General features: G+C 35.2%; 1 pseudogene; it reads left to right on the top strand.

Annotated features, from left to right (window-relative positions):
* The window catches only part of LOC107560643 (dihydropyrimidine dehydrogenase [NADP(+)]-like), a 207,859-nt pseudogene that overhangs the window by 170,207 nt on the left and 18,485 nt on the right, over nucleotides 1–19,167 (top strand).

The following is a 19,167-nucleotide window of genomic DNA, read 5'->3' as shown; positions in this document are numbered from 1 at the left end:
TTATATTATATTATATTATATTATATTATATTATATTATATTATATTATATTATATTATGTTATATTATATTATATTATATTATGGCTTTTCTTTTAATTAAAAAACTAATTAATTTCAAAGATTTCTCTAATTAATCGTGAATAATTTTTATATTATATTATATTATATTATATTATATTATATTATATTATATTATATTATATTATATTATATTATATTATATTATATTATATTATATTATGGCTTTTCTTTTAATTAAAAAACTCATTAATTTCAAAGATTTCTCTAATTAATGAATTACATTGTCTAACATTAAAATTCTGATATATATTTTTGCACTAAATCTCCAAATTACAACAACATAAAGACATTATTTTAAAGATTTAGTATTTTAAATATTTGTTTAATGTCATCTTTTTACTAAATACTATGAATGAAGGCCAGTATCACCAATACCAATACTGATGCCTCTATTAAATAATTGTTTGCCCTGATTTCTGGGAAGAAAATGAATAAGCATAGCCATCCTGACTCCATAATGCATCAGTTTATGGCATTTTGTGTTGACTTCATAGGAATATTTCACCCAAAAATTAACATTTGCTGAAAATGTACTTACCATTAGACCATTCAAGATGTAGATGAGTTTTTTTTTCCTTATCACAAAAGGTTTGGATAAATTCCTTGTTCACCTGCAGTGAATGGGTGCCGTCAGAATGAGAGTGCAAACAGCTAATTGTCCTTCCACAACTGTTGGTCTCTCCGTCAAAATCCACCAACATGTTTGTTTAGATTTGGACTGTTTTCACTTTTAAACAATGCTTGATCTGTGCATATTTCTCTCCTGATTCAGATTAGATGACTTTTTATTTTTACTGGAGAAAGCAGTATTATTGAGGAAATTAGAGGAATTTTTTTAAGTTAAAAATGTCTTAATGATAAATTAGTTTGTTACAAGCACAGCTTCACAAGACATTAATTGATGGACTGGAGTGGTGTGGATTACTTGTGAATCATTGTGATGTTTTTATCACCTGTTTGAACTCTAATTCTGACGGCACCCATTCACTGCAGAGGATCCATTGATGAGCAAGTGATTATAGCATGACATATATGTTAGAAATGGAAATCTAAAAGCTCTTAAGTATTATGAAGCAGTCAGCTTGTATCATCGGGGAAAAAATTGTGTTTCTGGGAGAGCTGTATTGTTGATCTAAGCAAGTAAGTTAGCAGAAAGTAATTTTATATGTTGTTATTTTGTCCTACCTGCAGCGAAGACCTCAAAGTGTAAGAACAGGCTTAAGCTTCAGGATGAAGAGCTGCGGTTTGCATGCTGTTTCTGAGCTCAATAACCACCTCTTATCTGTAGTGATTGTAGTTATTTAACCCATTTGTGTAAACACACATTGTCCTTGCAGGAAGAGACACACATACACACGCAAAAGTGTGTGTGTGTGTGTGTGTGTGTGTTCACAGCTGATAGTTATCAAATACCTGTTAGATCACAGGCTCTGACTTTTATTTCACAGACATCTCGCCAGACTTCTCAAGCGCAACACACACACTCACGCAAAACCCACAAACGAACACTCTCACATTTACATTTAGTGCTCGTCTGACAGAAATCACTGCTTTTTTGAAGTGCAGTTCTGTATAAATAGACATGGGAAACTAATTTACTTCAAGAAAGCATGTTTCATTTTTTTTGTCAGACTGAATGGATGGCAAAGACAAATGATGCTTTAGAAAAACAAACACCGTACTGAAAACCACCGAACTTAGAGAAAGCCAGCATGAAATATTTATCCAAAATTCTGTTTTTCTACTTCTCAGACAAAACATAGGCCTTGTTAGTGTAGTATTGTACAGTTCAGTGGAGTGTATTACAGTACAGTGCTAGCATACAACAGGAATATTTGTGTTAGCATTTGTGTTACTGCAGTGTGTTGGTACTTGGATTCAATATGGTATAGGGTTAGTTATAGTTCAGATTTATTGTTTGTGTTCATGAGTATAGTGTAAGTAGCTTTCCAAGCTACAAGCTGCTCATAAATGAGTTCAAATACAGTCAAGCTTCCTTTTTTTTTTGTTTTGTTTTAATTTATTTTATTATTTTTGAACCATTTATTTTATTATCATTTTTTTTCCTTAGATGTATTTTATTTTTATTTTATTTTAGAACCATGTGTGAGTGTTGTTGTTTAAAAAATAAAGAACTTTTGTTTTGTTTTAGAAACGTGAGCGCTCAATTAGTTTTTTCCTTAGTTTGCTTTTATTTTATCTTATTATTTTATTGTTTTATTTTATGCTAGAATGTGTGAGTGTTTAGGGTTTTTAAGCTTGCTTTTGTTTTGTTTTGTTTTGCTTTGTTTTGTTTTAGAAACATGTTTGATTTTTTTATTATTATTATTCATTAGTTCACTTTTATTGGATATTATTTTATGTTAAAAAGATCCCATTTGTGGATTTTTCTTTCCATTAGTTTTTTTTTTGTGGAAACCAACCTCACTACCATACATAATATCCCTTATTTTATGTTATATAGGATGAATGTGCATCTAATGTTTTTTTATTATTATTTGCTACTGTTACGCATGTTCTGTAATATACATGGAAATGCCATTAACTTTACATGCTTCTTCAGAGAAGATGGACTGAGATGGTGTTCCTTTAACGCGAGTCCTCCGTGTCATTAATAAGGGTCATTTAGCGTGTGGGAGAGAGCGCTGGCCCGCGCTCTTTGTCTTTAGTGACACCAGCGCCAAATGAGGAGAGACAATGTCTCCCACTGATCAATGAGGGGAAAAATAGGCTGCCAGTGAAATTAAGTTAAATCTAATGTGATAAACGGCCCCGTCTGTCAGCGGGATCAGATCAGAGGTTTTAATTTTATTCAAGACATTGCTGCTCAGGTAAATAAATAAAGGGTGTAATGTAAGGAGGCGCAGCGCTCCCTAGAGAAACTCAGCCTGAAATTTTAGAGGGTGAGATGCCATTTAACGAACCCGCTGTAGACCATCCACCCGAGATCTGAGATCTTAAAAAAAGATATATTTTATTGTATTTTATATTATTTTTTATTTTATTTTATTTTAATACAGTTCAAAAGTGGTTGCAGTGGGTAACAATACATTTCTATGATTGTTTTTGCTAGAAAATGCCATCCGGCCAATCGCATTGCGAGCAGTATCCCGCCATAGCGAAAGCTCTTCCCGGTTTTCCCATTTTAGTGACACCAGCGCCAAATGAGGAGAGACAATGTCTCCCACTGATCAATGAGGGGAAAAAAAGGCTGCCAGTGAAATTAAGTTAAATCTAATGTGATAAACGGCCCCGTCTGTCAGCGGGATCAGATCAGAGGTTTTAATTTTATTCAAGACATTGCTGCTCAGGTAAATAAATAAAGGGTGTAATGTAAGGAGGCGCAGCGCTCCCTAGAGAAACTCAGCCTGAAATTTTAGAGGGTGAGATGCCATTTAACGAACCCGCTGTAGACCATCCACCCGAGATCTGAGATCTTAAAAAAAGATATATTTTATTGTATTTTATATTATTTTTTATTTTATTTTATTTTAATACAGTTCAAAAGTGGTTGCAGTGGGTAACAATACATTTCTGATTGTTTTTGCTAGAAAATGCCATCCGGCCAATCGCATTGCGAGCAGTATCCCGCCATAGCGAAAGCTCTTCCCGGTTTTCCCATTCTGGCCACCGGGGGCATCGATTCTGCAGAATCCGGATTGCAGTTCCTTCAAGCAGGAGCCGCAGTGTTACAGGTACGTAGTCCTATATATAAAATATAAAAAAATGTGTATTAAAGCAGTAAAGATGCATTTTGCATGTCTGATTTTTATTTTGAATTGTTTACTTTTATATGCAATATTTTCCTCACTCTCTCAGATAGTATATTGCTTTATAATATCTTTCATTCATATTAAAGAACATTATTACTTTATAAAATACAGCTCATTAGAACCACAGCGCTGCTCAAACTCATCATCAGAACCTGGAAAAGGTTGTTTGTTGTGTGACGTCACCATAATTAATAATCAATGCAACTCAAGTCAGAGTATGGTTGTAGTTTATGACACAATTTGTCATGTTGTGCATTGTGTTTGTGCATTGATACGCAATTACTTTTAATTGGTATTGTCAGTCCTGCATTTGTCTCAGCTGTATACAAAGTTTTAATTAGAAAACTTTGTCCTAAATGAGATACAGTATAGTTAAGCATAATATTTAGATTGCAGATCGAAAAGTGTTTCTAAGCTCTCCACATCGTGGCTTGCTTGTGTCTAGGGAGTAATCAAATAGTGAATCTGTATGCAAATTGATTCTCTATCTTTGAATAAATGCATTTACTATTTTTAAGGGTTGATTTAATGTTTCGGTAATGTCTTTCCCTCTCCTACCTGTTCATCGGGAACACTTGGGATCTGAAGAGCTTTTTTGCATTCAGACATTTGTCCTTTGAGTTAATATGAAAATTTAATTACAGAATAACTTGGGCTCCTGATAGAATCATAATGCTTTCAATTACAGATCCGCCGCCTTTAAAAAGCCATAATTTGTATTTCATCTTACACAATATAATCACTATTTGTGATGCTTTTCCTGCTTTAGAGATGTTCCTGCGAGCGATGAAAGGAAATGTGTTTTTGTGTTAATATTTTGGGTTTAGCGGAGGATTAGAGCTGTGAATCGTGGGGTTTGGATCTGGAAGATGAGTTTGCGGAGAACACACGCGTCCTTTCAAACACATCAAAGCATCTGACTGCTGCGTGTCCATCTGATTGCTGCTTCCTCTCCAGATCCTTTGCCATGTTGTATCCTCCAGGATAAAACCTGCTCAACTGGGCCTGGCTTGGCTTCGTTCTCCGCACGCCTGTCGAATTCAGGTCTGGCCCGGGTCAATGGAGAGCGAAGCACCTTTTGGAAAAGCAGAAAGTGAATGCATTGTAATTCGAACTGTTGCAATCAGCGAGACTTGTAGTCAGAACTGAAGGGACATGGAAGAAGTGAATGAGAGAATCAGACTCTTCAAAAGACACGAAGCGTCTCGGTGTAAACACAAACGCTGTAGGCACTCGCACTATTGTTTCTAAGCAGACGCATCGATTCGGCACCGCATCAAAAGTATTCTCCCAAGAACAAATAATATAATGAAGTCCATTCATATCCTGTATTGATTTCTCCGGATCGAATAGTGTTAAACCTGTGGAGTTTTGACTTTTCTTGGTTATTGAAGACAGGATATAGGATATGCCGGTACCGGAGCCTGATTTATCCCGTTAACTAAGAGAATTGCGAAACCGTTATCGTGTAGAGCTTGGGTGATACCTGCAGTCTTTCGGCTTTAAATTTCTCTAAAAGTCAAGCGAATGTGTGCAGAAAAGACAAATCATTCCATTCAAATGATGCACGGGATCCTGGAGAACAGTAGATTCTTTATTAAAATCATAACTCAGAGTTCAGCGCTGTGGTTCTTCCACATTCTACACGGGTCATGGATGTCGCGTCAGATACGTCAGATATGCCGGCAGTGTCTGCGGCTCAGATTCGCATTGAGAAAATTGAGATTAGCGTTGGGAGTTTGAGATGTTTATTTTAGCAGATCAGTTCATCAGGATGGTTCATTCTTAAAAGTACTTATTTAATCAGCCTGGTTTTATAATTGAGTGATCCAAAAATGTTTTGCAGATGAGCTGAATCATTTAAGAGAATTGGTTTAAATGAATGATTCATTTGCAAATTGTACATCACTAAGATTTAAGACATATTTGGATTACAAAAATTGATCTGTAACAGGGTTATTATAGTTAACTAAAACTAAAACTGAAATTAAAACCAATTTAAAAAATTTTACTTTTTTATTTTGTCGTTTTGAAGGCGATATTTCTCATTTTAGTTTAACTAACTAAAATTAAATAATGTATTAATAATTTTTTTTAATACACAAATATGTATAAAAAAATTAATTTTTGTTACTTGAAATAAAATAAAAGTTAACTGAAATAAAATATAAAAAAAACTATTTGAAACGTATTCTACATTGTTGGTTTTCTGTAAGTATTCTCAAAATGAAAAAAAAAAAGACCTGACAAAACGTTTTTTTTTTTTTGGAATGTTTCATTTCGTTTTAAAATAACATTTAAACGTTTTTGTGTTTATAGTATGCATGTTTATATTTAGTGATATTGGATAAAATGTATATACAATTTACTCAGACTCTCGTGTCATTCCAAACCTGTATAACTTTCTTTGTTTTGCAGAACAAAAAATATTTTATTTTCAAATAAAATTGAAGCTAAAAAAACCAATGAGATGTTATATTTTGAATAAATGCTGTTCTTTTTAACTTTTTATTCATCAAAGAATCCTGAAAAAAGTATCGCAGTTTCCAAAAATAATATTTGGCAGCACACCTGTTGCCAACATTGATAATTCTAATAATAAATTCTGAAAGATCATGTGAAACTTTATAGTGGAGGAATGGCTGATGGAAATTCAGCTTTACATCACAGAAATAAATTATATTTTAAAATATATTAAAATAGAAACCATTATTTTATATTGTAATAACATTTAGCAAGATTACTGTTTTTTTCTGCATTTTTGATCAAATAAATGCAGCCTTGATGAGCATAAGAGACTTCTTTAGAAACATTACAAGTCTTACTGATCCCAAAATTGAGCGGTAGTGTGTATATATATTGTCTATGAGTGTGTTCAAAAGAAGAAAGTCATATAGTATGGAACAACGACAAAATTTCTTTAAAAGCAAGCTTGCTCCTGTCTTGATTCACATTATATAGCATCATTTGACAAACCAGGTGAGCTGATAACCTACATCGCTGAAACGTTACCGGGTTTCTGCGAGCCCATGTACTTTATTCTACCGCAGCTAATGTGATCTGCTTGTCGATCGATACTCTTTAGTTGATTCATTACCGAATACATTGCTTTGCAATCACCCTGTAGGGGATCCGGGGCTCCTCATGGTGCCGTATTGACTTTCATGTGTGTTAGTGTAAAAGTAACCCACCTGTGTTTAGCGCCTGATATTATTCCAGAAAAAAAACTAAGATCTTGGAATGCTGCTTACTTAAGAAAAACCGTAACACAGTCAAATGACTTTCATTTACTGAAGCATTGTTGTCAAACGTTCACACTCACGGTGTTGTTGTAAAGTATAATGTCTGCTGCTTTAATAAGATTGGGCTGTTATGATAGATTTTCGCCTGTCATAATGGGACAGTAAAATAGCTGCATTTAGTGGCAGCTGTAGGAGATCAGGACAGCGTTTTCATAGGGAGGTCTTTGGGGGCAATGGAGCAATATTTCACTAATGGCAGAGCTGGTTCAATCTTAATGATCCACACTGTAATTTGGGTCCTTCCCGGTGCATGTAAACAGTTGCGAGCTGCAATAAAGAGACCGTCATCAAGTAGTAAAAATGACTTGTTGCCCAGAAAGCATCAGGATTTTGTAATTTCATTTCAAACTGCTAAATGTTTCCGTAGAGAGGGGTGAAAAACAAAAGATTTGTCGACAACACAAAGCAAGCTTTTATCAAGCAATGTGGTTAGAATCCACCCCAGAAAGCACACAATGCCTTTGCACTGATTGCAGTTAGGTTACTTTACAGTAACATTCTAAATTAGTGGATATTTTTCAAAAATTGCAACCAGAACATGATCTGCAGTTTACATATTTGGATCATATTTGGTCAACTTAGATCTTACGTCTTATTTTTATACAACCAAAATCACTATAATGGCATAAACCTCTGATCAAACTACTGCGTTTTTGGACGTTTAAATGAAACACTTAATAAACTAATGTCTGTTTATGTGGCCCAAAAAGCATCAGGATTTTGTTTCGAACTGCTAAATGTTTCCATAGAGAGGGGTGATTTTTTTTTTTTTTATTGTTCAACAACACAAAGTGCACTTTTAACTAGCAGCACTTTTAACAACTCGGCCCCATGAAGCACATAACATTTTTACAGTGTTGCTTTTTGGTTGCAGTTAGATTATGTTACAGTACAATGTTCTCTGTGAATTTTAAATATATTTAACCAGAGCATGATATGCAGTTTATGTATTTAGATCATTTTAGGTAAATTTTTAGATCATGTTAGTTGCAAATATGTCTTGTTTTTACACAACCAAAATAAATTGTTATGGAAATATTGAGAAAATGCTTACCTTGTTGGTTTTCTTTAAGTAGCCTCATAACATCAATATAATGTCTAATGTCACAAACCTCCAATCAAACTGTAATGTTTTTGAAACGATTTAGTTTTAAAGTAATATATGTTATTTCAATTAAACATTTTAAAAAGAGAGTTTGTGTTTATAAAAGGGCCCAGACAGCATAATGATTTTGTAATTTTGTTTCACAAAACGGTTTTACAATGTTGCTGTTTGTTTGCAGTTAAATTACATTACAATATAATATCCTAGTTTTAAAAAAAGAATCCAAATTGTAAACAGAACATTACAGAGCAATACAGTTTATGTATTTAAAACCCAAAAAATGCCAAGTATAAAAACTGCTACTTGAAGAAAATGTTAATTTATTTGCAAATACAAAAAAAAACGTAACAGGTTTTCATAACAGATACAACATTTTTAAATACAATATGTTTTTTTTAATCATACTAAACTGCAATGTTTGCAGTATTTATTTGTTTTAAAAAAATAACCAGCTTTACATCAACATTAAAAGTGACAATTGTTATTTGTTGACAGAATGTATGTTTTATGCCAAAAATAGTTTGTTTTTGTTTTGTTTTGTTTTGTTTTGTTTTGTTTTGTTTTGTTTTGTTTTGTTTTGTTTTGTTTTGTTTTGTGTTGTGTTGTGTTGTGTTGTGTTGTGTTGTGTTGTTTTGTTCTGCTGAAGAAAGGAAGTCATACAGGTTTGGAACTAAATAAGGGTGAGTAAATGATGACAGAATAAATTTTTTGGGGTAAACTATCCCTTTTAAATTCACAGCTGTTTCCATGTGTGTGACTACACACACACACACACAACAAACAGAAGAATCACTGCTTATATCCATAAACAAATGGGTAAAGGTTACGCTCTCTTGTCAGACGCCAAACTAGACTGTATTGACTAAATATAGTCCCCTGGTTCAGTGGCTTGTGAAACATATTTACTTCCAGTGACTTCGATAAAGATACAGTCTTTTACCTGAAGCACTAGACAAAATATCAGTTGCTCGTATTTTCCCGGTGTGTTGGTCAATCTGTGCTAATCAAAAAGGACAAGAGCTTCATGCATAGTCATTGTAACATTTGGATGCCGAACTGAATCTCTTTAAGGGGGAGATGGCGCACGGCTAAATGCCAAGATTTTATTGAGGGAAATAAAAGAGCAGATAGAAAAAGAGGAGCGAGAGAGAGAGCAAGATGAGGGTAGAGGGAGATGGAAAGAGCAGAAGTGCTGAATCTAAAAGCGGCTGAGATCTCAGAAGGAGTCGAAATCAATGCACCACCACAGTTTTCAGAGCAGATAAAAAGAACCTGCCGTCTCAATTGCTTGGAAACTACTTAGAAATTCTCACTTCAGATTTATTTCAGGACTCAGCCACATTAGCGCTAAATACTCCAGGTCAGGATATCTTTGATGTTCTGCATCAAATGAAAAGCAATAATGGGCAGCGACTCCTGTCAACAGAGCAACAAGCCCGGGATTTTACGGCCCCATCAGACACAGGATCACGCCATTTAGTCTTGTTTGCGGTTCTTTTCATCATAATGAATCATTTGTTAGCTCAAATCCCACGTTTTTCTTTAAATGCGCCTGTAAATAGAGAACAAAAATTGTCATGACACATATCTATCCATAGTTGAACAATAGACCACCCATCCTCCCTCCATAAGACCCCTGATCCTCCTATTGACGTCCATCTGCTCTGTTAACTGCAATAATTACCAATCAATTGTTAAGCTACTCGCCAGGCATCAGTGGACTCGCGTATTTGTTGATGTTAAATCAAGGTGAAATGTCATCAAACCGAATTGGAGTCGTTCGAAAAACAAACGTTCGTTCGTGGTTTGTAGATACGAACTGTGGCGTAAAAGGGGAGAGAAACAAGTTTTATGCAAATGAGAATCCTAATGAAAACATATCTCCCAGAGATGAGCTAGCCAGGGTAAATGCCTCCATTTTCTCAGCGTGAGGTATGCCACGTGGGATTTCATTTTCAAATATACAAATGATGCAGCACGGCCGATGATCTGCGGCCCCTTCCCCCTGAGAAAGTCTGCGTTGTAAGTGTGAGGAGGAGGGAGTAAAGCTGGGAATTGTTAGGAATTTAATGATTCTGGTTCTGATTCCACTTAACGATTTGGTTTCCTAATGATTTCATTTGCAGCCTCCTCCTTTCCCACTACACGAAAACAGTGCTATTTCTTGTGCCGTACTTTTGGAAGTTCTTTTTTTTTAATTAAAGTGCCATTTATTTAAACGTTAAGCATCCGAATGTGCAAATTTAACTACTCTAGTCCTAATGCTAGTCTCACTAGCATTAAGTATACATAACGCCATTGGTTCTCTACCCATTTATGTTATATTTTCCATTGAATTTGATATTTTATTATTATTATTATTGTTGTTGTTGTTATTGCTCCAGCAAAACAGTTTGTTTATTGATTGACTGATTGATTGAGTTATTGTAGTATATGTCTGTATTTTATATAATTGCAATGTTTTATGGATTTTTTGCAACAGAAATTATATGCTTTTTCATTTTCATTATTCAGCATTTTTAAAACAATCACAATATGGGACTCTCTCTCTCTCTCTCTCTCTCTCTCTCTCTCTCTCTATATATATATATATATATATATATCAACACTTGAACTATTGCTTTGAATGTTACAGTATTTTTATTTACTTTTTTTATTTTATTTTTCATCTTATTTAAGTTATTATAATACCCATTTATGCTGCATATTATAAATCTATTTCTTAATTCTGTGTGTGTGTGTGTGTGTGTGTGTTGCTGTAGTTTCAGTAGCATTGCTGGAAACTCTGTCTATAGTATTTGAGTGCACTTTTTTTATCTGCATCTATAGAGGACCGCAGGCATTCAAGTTCAAGATGTTCAGAACTGTTAAAGGAATGAAAATCAATAAAAAAATTGAACTGGTTATGAATAAGAACCTTTTATCAAACCCAATCCCATATATCAGATACGAGCTCAGAGAGAGTCGAGATCCAAAGGTCTACGTGTCGAATCAGGAGTCAGCTGTGAGCGTTTGCAAAGCGACTGAATGCTAATCCTGTGAAAGAAGGCAGTTCTCGGGCCGACTTGGGCTGATGTCAGATCGGCGATAGCGCCAGGAGATAAGTGTGTCTTATCTGCTTCCTGAAGACATGGTGTGACTGCCATCTGAAGTGCCGTAGACACTTGCACAAAGCCGGGCTTCAAGCGCTCACTGCATATCACAGTCTCAGAGCTACAGAAGCGTAACAGACTCAATGGAAAGGGCTCAGGCGCGTGCTGACGTGCGCTTGATGAGTGAGCATAAGCCCTGCGTTATCGGCCTTGTCTGCGCCCTGCTGGTAATGAGAGAATGAATTAGATTTCTCTTAAGGTCAATTGTATTCAGCATTTCAGAGCATGTGCGTCGTAGTACTGCTTTGATTCAGCATGCTGACGTTTGTCTTTTGTTGCTTCTTTTGAAGGATGGCACATGTTATAATGACCACCGTTTCTCTCTCTCCCTGGATGTGCATATATTTATTTGCATGTGTTTGTTAGTGTGCATGCTGATGTAGACTAGTGGTTAATGGTGTGAGCTGGTATCTGAAAGATTGTACGTTTGAACCCTACAAACCTTATATTTATTCAACAATATTATAGTTTACCCAGAAATCAAAATTAAGCCCTTATTTACTCAAATGAATCCAGACAGACAAGCACACATATGAATAAAAACAACATAAAAGTATCATAAATAAAAAATGACCATTTGTCATATCACAAACCTGATGCTGCGTGTAAATTATGTATACATATATATCTTCTTTTGGTACCAAACATATCTGCAGAAATAATTGGCAGTCCCCAAACATGCTTTTTTATAAATGAATTTTATTTATTCATTCATTCATTCATTTACTTATTTATGTTTACAGTCTAGGGCTACCACAGAGACACGTGAATTCTCAGGACAACTGTTTCAGTGACATTTGTCGGTTGTAGAAATATTGTATATGTGGTATTAAAAAAAATGCTTACAGCAGCTTTAAGATGGTGCCATTCTATCGTGATGTTGCGTGTATGTGGAGGTGTACTGTGATTTTTATTTTAGACATTTTGCCCTTTTATGTTTAGTATAGTAGTGGAGAGGGGACAGGAATGTTATAGGACATGGAATTGAGAAATGTTGCAACTCGGATTTAAACTTGCATTACCAATATGTGCACTAATCACTAGACCACAGCTCAGACGTGCACAGTTATTAAAGAAAATTGTGTTTTTCACACAGGTGTGCAGTGCAGTACAAAACCAGGATTTCACGGTGATCGAAGACTACTGCCTACTGTCTGAAAGCCCTGCTCTACCTCAGAAACCTTGAGGAGCTCCAGGACTGGGACGGCCAGTCGCCTCCAACGGCCCGCCATCAGAAAGGAAAGCCTGTGGCCACACTGGAGGAAGCCAGAGGAAGGGTGAGAGACTTCACAGATGCTTTACAACACCCCTTTACTGATGATTACCCCTCCCCGGCTTTCCTCTCACATTGTTTTCCTTATAACAGTCCTCCGACATGCCATTAAGGAGCTAAACGTAATTCCCATAATTCTACAGCTTTAGGAACAAGTGTTCATTAATGCAGCATTAGCATTAAACCTGTGGACTTGCATCCATCCATTTACTTGTTGTTAGTTCGTAAAAATCCACGTAATAACAGCGCTGCCCAATACACAAAGTGGCCGCTTGCACTTGTGCAATCTCAAAGGTGAAAGAACATTATAGAGCCGCGCTTAGTCGTTATTCTCCGGTTTTACCATTTTTGTCTGGTAAAAGGAAGCACTTGGAGCAAAGTGAGTGCTAAGGTTAAAGGACGCCATGCCGATCGAATTTTTCCAAGTTTGAATCAAGCTTTGACTTTGGGGAGAAAATAATTGGTTTATTTTATATCTTTTTCCTCACACATGCCATTTACATAACAGCAGCAACAAAAAAATATAGAATCACAAAATGAGATTCGACAAAGGCAGCTGTTCACGCGTTTAATGGTTTGTACTTCACGTGTACGTTCAGCCCTCGGTAATCTCCCTCATTATTTGTGCACAAGGAATATTAGGCGGCATGTAAATGAGCAAAACTTCAGTAAACTCCTTTCAAAGTGGCGAATTAAAGGCCTTTATCAGATCACAGCCTTTCTGCTAATACACCAGCCGAGGGAAATGCTTTGAAGCCCGCCTAGTGTTTTCTAACATGCTAGCTGCGACTTCTCAGCTTCTGACTGCAAGGCGGCTCAGCGCAATAGTTTAAATGCTAATGCCAAATGAGCGTCGGGGAATGAAGGAATAAAACGAAAGGGAAGCAGGCAGTGATAAGTGCAAGTCATTTTCATGTCGACAGGATATTAGTGCTGGAATTGGCGCAACAATAACATTGGTGCTGGGAAAGCCAAGGGAAGATGTGGAGTGTTGTGTAGAAATATCACAACGGTCCGCGTGTCCCCGGGCGGCACTGAGCTGCATTCAGGGTTCCTGCTCAAAAGAAGGAAAAGTCACTGAGCGCACGGGTCGCGGGGATGTTCGGTTGACAGGCGGTCTTTTGTAAACTGAGAGAGGGAAAGAAAAATCAATGAACATTAGACCATGTGAGCATTGTGCTTCACGTCTGCTATTGTACAGGCAACCTACTTCTCTGTCAGATGGATATAAACAGGAAACAGATTTGTATTTCTTCTGGAAAATGGGAGTTCTTGCAAGGTGATGTGATAAAAAGAAATCATTATGCAAATATTAAAAATACATAATTGCTGGCCGGCATAAATCCAAGTGCAGTTTTTTGATATTCTGTCAAATAGGGTGCTTTATTACTAATTTACAGTACTGTTCAAAAGTTTGGGGTCAGTAAGATATTTTTTTTTATTATTAAAATGCATTAAATTGGTCAAAAATTACAGTTTATAGACTTTTATAATGCTACAAAAAAGGATCATGTGACACTGAAGACTGGAGTAATGATGCTGAAAATTCAGCTTTGCCTCACAGGAATAAATTACATTTAAAAATATATTTTCAAATGGAAAAAAATAATATTTCAGATTTACTCTTTTTACTGACAAATAAATGCAGCCTTGGGGTGCATAACAGACTTCTTTCAAAACGAATGTACATTTAACGTAAATTAATTGACAGATGTGATCATTAGGTACTTGAAAAGGGTTTTTAAAACATTAAAGGCACAAAATCAAATTTTTGTAATTTTGTTGACTTTGCCCATTCAACCCTTTTCAAAGCAATGTTCTTGTAAAAGATGATCAGAGATTGACTTCTGAAGGTTTTTCCTCATACCATCATTCTAGTTTTAAAGGATAGGTTATAGTTTTAAACCTTTTTATTGTGTATCTTTACTTTTAATTACTTTTCCCTAACTTAAAGTGTTGAAATATTATGTTACAGGAAATTAAATGTTAAAATCAGTCATAATTTCAAATAATTTGGTATATTTTATCCTATGTATATTTTTTAATGGAGAGCCTATTCCTAATACTGTTGTTGTTGTTGTTGTTGTCATCATCTAAACATTTATTTATTTATGGCTGTCTTCGAACATGTTTTCAAAAATACATATTTATTTATTTTATTTTAGCTTAGACTTTTCCAGAAAAGTTCATATTTGGTTCATTTGTTATTTTTAGGTCCAAAGTGAATTTACTGCTAGTTAACATTTAGCAGGTCCAAGGCTTTTCTCTAAAACGTGATAAATATCATTATTATATCCCATGTAGTTCATCTGTACTCAAGATGTGTTTGTATGCTAGCATAATTATGATTTGAAAAACATCTGGTTTAAAACACACAGGTATTAATCTTATAATAGTATGAAAACGCTGTACAAGCAGTGGCTCGGTGACACAAACACACAGGCCCCATCTGCTCTGCTTTCTCCCTAACCAGGGCATTGTGTCAGCCCCTGACAGTGTGAGGCAAGACAACCTTGCTGAAGGCTTCATTACCATTATAGTCCTGCCAGGCAACACTGAGGCGCACAGGCAGCCGGACCGCTGTTTACAAGTGTTAATACCCCCACGGTCCGGCCTAGCCGAGAGAAAGTGCGTCAGATGACCAGCAGGCACACAAACAGGCAACAGTTTCAGTGTTGCACTGCCTGAGCGCAGCGTTTTAGAGATGGCAGCAAAAAAACAACCGCGCATCCCCTGGGAGGACGACGCTCGCTGCCTCAGCGAGAAGAAAAAAACAAACTTGTCTTTCACTGAACGCTCCCTTAGGCTCCGCTTTATCAACCACAGCGACTTCTGAGCTCTCGTCTTCTTTCCTTCACGTTGTGGAGTGATCAAACTACCTTTTTTTTATTCTTTGTGGCTAACAAATTTTCTCATAGCCCTCGCTGTCCTCCATCACCCTTTCTTATCGCTTCTGTCTTCAGTTTGCCGTTTTTCTTCGTTTGCTCTCTCTCTGTCTCTCAAGCTGTATATAAAGAGTGTCTGGGCTGGTGCTCGCGGTTCTCTGGCTCATCCAGCTTGCCACAAGTGAGCTGTCAGTCAGTGGAGGGGTTGTCTGAGAGCGAGCTGACAGGTAATATCAGTCTGGAGCCCTTCCCTGCCTGACACAACTCACTGGACATATAACATTGTCCAACCACAGGCTCTGCATTTCAATTCCCTGCCCATGTTGTCTTATTTTATAGTCCAAAATTAATTAAAAATAAATTGAAATACAATAGAGGTACTTCAAATGACATTCAAGAAGACAAGTAGTGTGTTGAAATATCTCATACTACTTTTTATTATTATTCTCACACTTTTTCACATCTAACCACTTAAGATACAGACTCATTTTAAGTTTGAGTTTCTTTTTGCTTCTTTAAAAAAATAAAATAAAATTGTTCTGACTGGATGAAGCATCTTTAAAGTCTTAATCTATATTAATGCAACTAGTTTGTACATTTAATATAAGATAAATTACTTGAAGAGTTATTTAAAAATCATTTTAATAATTATTTTTTTAATTTTGTTTTTAATTTTTTTATTTTGTAATTATTATTTATAATTTATTATTAATAAATTAGTATTATTAAAAATAAATGTAACTATTTTTAACATTAACATTGGGGTATTTTATTATATTTATTATATATATATTTATAGCTTTTACTATATTGTGTCCGCACATATTAATGCACCATGTTTCTAAGTTTAAGATAATAAGATAAGTGATATTATTTGACAAAAGTAGTTTACAGTTATTTATAATTTTTTACTGTTAATAAATTATTATTATTAAAAAGAAATGTTTTTTGTTTAACATGGGCATTTATTATATTTATTATACATATTTATAGCTTTTACTATATTGTGGCTGCACATATTAATGCACCATGTTTCTAAATTTAAGATAATAAGCTAAGTGATATTACTTGACAAAAGTTATTTAAAATTATTTATACTTTTAATACATTTCACAATTGTTATTATTCAATACATTTTACTGTCAAATTTACACTTCAGTATGCTATGCCACAATGTCTTGTTTCAGTGAATTAAATAAATATGTAAAGTAAATATGTCAATGGAGGAAGCACTATGAGGTCTGTAGGCTACTTGATGTATTTATTTATTTCACTTCCTTGTATCCCAGCTTAATATACAAGGACAAAAAAAATGTATCTGTTGTTTGAACATGCCAACAAACTTAACCCAGCAACATTAGCTCAACCAGTTTAGGACGAGATCGGTTAGACCTAACCGATGACAAATGAAGTGTTCGGGAAACCTGTTTGAACACGTTCATTATTTTTGCTATTCTGTTTGGTGATGTTGAGGCACATAAACCACATACACTTTATCTTTAAAAGCATTTTCCCCTCAAAACCATCCCATCTTGTAATCTAGCCGCTTGATTGGAATCATGTTTATTTTAGGTGACATATGGGGCCATTTGTGCATAGGGCTGTGAACGAGCCAGTGGAGAAAGGTTTAGAGCACTGCTTTAGTGCACATTAAATATGAAGGGACTCAGCCGGCCGCTGTCCTGTTCGCCTGGCCAGAGTGAAGATGTACTGTTATTGCCGAGCGATTGTTCGACTGCTCAATGGGGTCTTTCATTAGCCCTCTCTCATATCTGACCCACGAGACGCTGGCCAATCACAAAGCATAACACACTGCTAGCGTTGTTCAGGGAGGTTTCAGTGCTGCAAAAGTGTGATGGGCTAAAAGCAAGGGTTTGATGCTAAATTACCGTTGAATAAATGTACGACAATTACATATAGATCAATTTTATATCTGCATAAAATCCAGATATAGTACATAGTTTTAAGTGTATTTAGTAGTTGCTAGTAATAGTAACATAATTATGTGTGTGTGTGTGTGTGTGTGTGTGTGTTTTATATAATATAGAAATATATAACTCAAACTACACAAATTAAGATATTGTTGATGAATTCTGAGAGCTCTCTGACCCTCCCATAGACAGCAAGGATAGTACCACGGTCAAGGTCCAGAAACGTAGCAAGGACATCTGTAAAATAATCCATGTGACAACAGCTGTTCAACCGTAATTTTACGAAGCTACGAGAATACTTTTTGTGCATAAAGAAAACAAAAATAATGACTTTATTCAACAATTTGTCTCCTTATCCTTGCTGTCCATGGGAGGGTCAGAGAGCTCGCAGATTCCATCAAAAATATGTTAATTTGTGTTCCGAAGATGAACGGAGGTCTTACGGGCAGAATTTTCATTTTTGGGTGAACTATCCCTTTAATCAAATATATTTTATTTGTAGTTATATTAGTTGTATTAGTTTTTTATAAAACAGGTTTCCAGAAGACATAATCATCTGCCTTTGGTTGGTCAAACAGATTTCCCCGCCCTAAACTCACGCCATTGGTTAAGCCAGTGTTGCTGTTGTCGGGTCATTTAGGATGCTGGAAGTAATGTTTTAAAAAATGTCTCAGTGTTTACACTTTTTAGGGAAATAAAAAAAATCTTTCTTAAGTAAGTCTTTCTTATAGTTGTCTTTGCATATGTAGCTGGGATTAGAGAAAATTATTTTAGGGAAAACTAGTATTTTATTTAAATGCATACTATTTACTATTACAGTTGTTGTTGTTTTTTTGACTTAGCTTTTTTATGCTTTCAGTTTTAGTAATAGTGCTGGTGTAATTTGTATAATTTGAAATATATACAGTATCTCACAGAAGTGAGTACACCCCTCACATTTTTGTAAATATTTTATTATATCTTTTCATGTGACAACACTGAAGAAATGACACTTTGCTACAATGTAAAGTAGTGAGTGTACAGTTTGTATAACAGTGTAAATTTGCTGTCCCCTCAAAATAACTCAACACACAGCCATTAATGTCTAAACCGCTGGCCACAAAAGTGAGTACACCCCTAAGTGAAAATGTCAAAATTGGGCCCAATTACCATATTGGCCCGAATATAAGACGACCCTGATTATAAGACGACCCCCCTTTTTCCAGATGTACCTTTTGCTGGAAACCAAATCTTGTTTTTTCTCAGTAAAACACATTTTGTCTTCAATTATTTTCATATTGCATATTTTTCCTATTTTCATTTTTGTTTTGAAAGTATGGGCAAATCTGGTAAAATGTACCAACAATCACATTTAAAAAATATACACTTTTTGATATACCATTAAAAAAAAAAAAAAAAAACAGGTAGCCCATCTGAATTAGGACATTTAGGCTATGCATCTAATAAAAGCCTACCAAAATCTTATTAACAGTAGAAGTTAAATCTTACTGTAGTCTTCAAATCTGGGTACTGTCTTACATTTTAAAATCACAAAGGGAGTTTGGTCCCATCAGGCTAACGTGACAGTCACGACTCATGCAGCTGTAAGGTTTTCTTTTGTTTTTACTCACGATCTTTACAACACGCATTACATTACGTATTTCATGGCACACTCGTTTTATGC

This window comes from Sinocyclocheilus grahami, unplaced genomic scaffold (assembly GCF_001515645.1).
Source record: "Sinocyclocheilus grahami isolate Dianchi unplaced genomic scaffold, SAMN03320097.WGS_v1.1 scaffold737.1, whole genome shotgun sequence".
NCBI classification, from domain to species: domain Eukaryota; kingdom Metazoa; phylum Chordata; class Actinopteri; order Cypriniformes; family Cyprinidae; genus Sinocyclocheilus; species Sinocyclocheilus grahami.
Note: the sequence above shows the minus strand (reverse complement) of the source record. Positions and strands in the feature narration are given on the sequence as shown.